The sequence below is a fragment of the Herpailurus yagouaroundi genome, unplaced genomic scaffold (genome assembly GCF_014898765.1).
Source record: "Herpailurus yagouaroundi ecotype Mexico unplaced genomic scaffold, PumYag 141, whole genome shotgun sequence".
Lineage (NCBI taxonomy): Eukaryota > Metazoa > Chordata > Mammalia > Carnivora > Felidae > Herpailurus > Herpailurus yagouaroundi.
In genome coordinates this window covers 46423284-46426941 of record NW_024412396.1, presented here as the reverse complement: position 1 = coordinate 46426941, position 3658 = coordinate 46423284, and the positions used below count along the sequence as shown (strand labels likewise).

General features: G+C 47.2%; 1 pseudogene; it reads right to left on the bottom strand.

Moving 5' to 3' along the window:
* Window positions 1-2276: 2276 nt before the first annotated feature.
* Window positions 2277-3291, bottom strand: LOC121031305 (glyceraldehyde-3-phosphate dehydrogenase-like; annotated as a pseudogene).
* Between the last annotated feature and the right edge of the window lie 367 nt (window positions 3292-3658).

Here is a 3658-nt window from a genome sequence, read left to right as displayed (position 1 = left end):
TTCTGGGGCACCTGGGTGGCGCAGTCGGTTGAGCGTCCGACTTCAGCCAGGTCGCGATCTCGCGGTCCGTGAGTTCGAGCCCCGCGTCGGGCTCTGGGCTGATGGCTCAGAGCCTGGAGCCTGCTTCCGATTCTGTGTCTCCCTCTCTCTCTGCCCCTCCCCCGTTCATGCTCTGTCTCTCTCTGTCCCAAAAATAAATAAACGTTGAAAAAAAAAAAATTTAAGACCTAACTTTTTATTTCCCTGTCCCTGGAGATTTGCTCAGACAAAATTCCAAAAAGCTTAGAGCACCTTTTCAGAATATTTAATTAGAGATATTCTGACATTCATCACACATAACGAAAGGATGCTCAGCAGCCCCACCCATCCCGGATTTATTAGAAACGAAGAGGCTTATAGCATTCGCTTCTTTTCATTCCTGTGCCAGGAAGAGAAAAGGAATCATTGCTTTTCTTCAGCTTTTATTAGGATTTCTCCAAAGTGGAAGTAAATGTAAGTTCCCATGCTGGGGTAAACAGATTCCTTTCTCCAAGGGGCTCTTTCCTCATGAGGCACTAAAATAACATGATAGCCTGGCTCCTTTGCCCTTTTCTGCCTTTACCCCATTAACTCCAGCAATAGGACCCCTTACAGAAGTAACCAGAAGTCAGTGTTGGGAAGTAAATGGGCAACTCTGAGCCCAGCACAGTCCACCTACCCAGGATCCCTCAGAGAATGGGTTCTGCAGAAAGCCTATTGCCATGAAGTTCTGAAATGTGACCCTTTGAGAGAGAGAGAGAGAGAGAAAGAAAGAGAGAGCATGCAAGTAGGGAAGGGGCAGCAAGAGAGGGAGAAAGAGAACCCTAAGCAGACCCTGCATTGTCAGCACAGAGCCCAGTGTGGGGCTCAAACTCATGAACCATGAGATCATGATCTGAGCCAAAATCAAGAGTCAGACGCTTAACCAGCTGAGCCACCAAGGCTCCCTGAGAGGGCACCCTTTTAAGCATCAACATTTTTGTTTTCGTTTTAGTCATTTGTGATGCGAATCTTCTGCAAAATACATTTTATAGTTTCTGGCTTTTGGAGCAGAATATTTAGAATGTAATTAGTGCTTTTCTTGATGGGGTCACTTTATGGTAGAGTATTTAAAACTTTTATTGGGAGCCAATATTTGTTCCGGGCACTATGCCAAAAGGATACGAACATGAATAAGACACAAACCCCATAGCAAAGACTTCACAGTCTAGTGGGAGAGACAGAGGACGAATCAACTCCTCACAAAACATCCTGATAATTAAATGGCTTGTGAAAAGCGTTGAGAACACAGTAAGTAGCATCTAATTCTTCCCGACTTTCAGAAAGGGAAGTGTTGAGAGAGAAATCACTGTCAAAGATGAAGTCAGAAATGCTTCAGTTCCCAAATGGTGCCAATGAGAGAACAAGATTCCAGGCAAAAGGAAGCATCTTGCATTGTGTATTTGGAGATCGAACACCCCTGATAAGCCTTTAATCCATTATGGGTATACACTTTAAAACATATGACCTAAAATACAAATAACTTAAAATAGTATAATAGCTAAAAACTCCACCGTGCATATCAATGGTCCTTTGATATCCCAGCTGAGTAATTGCTTCAAGAGAGCTTTCCTTCTTCTCATCTCCTAACTACCGTGCACACCCACTCGGAAGGGAGCAAACGCTTCAACTTTAACAGGTGGGAATAATTAAGTAATTCTAAAATTCATGTCTCATATTCAGAAAAATAGAAACTGAAATGCGGGAGAGAAAAGGAAAACTTGAAGGGCATAAATCCCCTAGGATATCTGAGATATTCCCTGGCTGGGAAATACTGAAAGATTTGAATTCTTTTTTTACTGTTTGTTCATTTTTGAGAGAGAGAGAGAGAGAGAGAGAGAGAAAGCAGAGAAGGAGCAGAGAGAGAGGGAGACACAGAATCCGAAGCAGGCTCCAAGCTCTGAGCTGTCAGCACAGAGCCCAACACAGGGCTCAAACCCACAAACCGTGAGATCATGACCTGAGCCAAAGCTGGATGTTTAACCGACTGAGTCACCCAGGCGCCCTGAAATACTTAAGGATTTGAAGCATAACTTGGTTTGCATTTTTTTGGCTGGGTACAATATACTTTATTGATGGCACATGAAAAGGTAGGGCTCCCCAAGCCTCTCCACTTCTTCAGGGGGTCTGGGATATGGAAACTGTGGAGGTTGGGAGAGTCTCAGTGTGTTGGGGGATGAGTTGAAGCAAGGGATCCCAGGCAGCCAAGGGCCTCCCTCTTCCTCTTCCTCTTCTTCTTCCTCTTCCTCTTCCTCTTGCTGGGGCTGGTGGTCCAGGGGCTCTTAGTCCTTGGAGGTCATGTGAGCCATAAGGTCCACTACCCGGTTGCTATGGCCAGCTTCACTGCCATACCAGGAAATGAACTTGACAAAGCGGTCATTGAGAGCAATGCCAGCCCCAGCATCGATGGTAGAAGAGTACCTGTCAATGTTAAAGTAGCAGAAGGCAAGCTGGTCCTCACTGTAGCCCAGGATGCCCTTGAGGGGGCCCTTCAATGCCTGCCTCCCCACCTACTTGGAAGCTTTCTCCAGGCGGCAGGTCAAATCCACAACTGACATGTTGAGAGTAGGGACATGGAAGGCCATGCCTGTGAGCTTTCCATTCAGCTCAGAGACAACCTTGCCTACAGTCTTGGTAGCACCAGTAGAAGCAGGGATGATGTTCTGTGCAGCCCCTCGGCCATCATTCCACAGATTCCCAGAGGGGCCGTCCATGGTCTTCCGGGTGGCAGGGATGCTATGGACTGTGATCATCAGTCCCTCCATGATGCCAGAGTTGTCATGGGTGACCTTGGCCAGAGAGGCCGAGCAGTTGGTGATGCAGGAGGCATTGCTGACAATCTCGAGGGAGTTGTCATACTTCTCAGGATTCGCACCCATCACAAACATGGGAGCATCGGCAGAAGGGGCAGAGGTGATGATCCTCTTGGCCCCACCCTTCACATGAACCCCAGCCTTGTCCATGGTAGTGAAGACCTCAGTGGACTCCACAACATACTCAGCACCAGCGTCACCCCATTTGATGTTGGTGAGATCTCGCTTCTGGAAGGCAGAGATGGGCCTTGACTGTGCCATGGAATTTGCCATGAGTGGAATCATACTGGAACATGTAAACCATGTGGTTGAGGTCAGTGAAGGGGTCATTGATGGCAACAATAACCACTTTGCCAGAGTTAAAGCAGCCCTGGTGACCAGGCACCCAACAGCCAAATCCGTTGACTCCGGCCTTCACCATCATGTCTCAGGGACGCTGCTGGCACTATACCAGAAGCATCTGTCTGTCCAAGAGGCAGGAGCGGAGAGCTTGGTTTACATTTTTAAATGATCTGTCTGGCAACACCAGTGTGGATGCGTTAAGGAGAAGTGAGGCTGAGCCAGAGAGACTGGGTTAAGTAACTGCTGTAATCGTCCCACCAAGAAATAAGAAGAGTCTACACCTGGGCAACAGCAGTGGCAATGGATTACTATTTCCAGTCAAGAGCAAGGATTTAGGAATTAAAACCACTTCATCTATAATTCTGTAAACACTGATCCACTGGGCCCACACCTGAAGCGTGTAGAGCCATTTGTCCTAAACTAACTGAGTGGCCCCCATCTGTTGA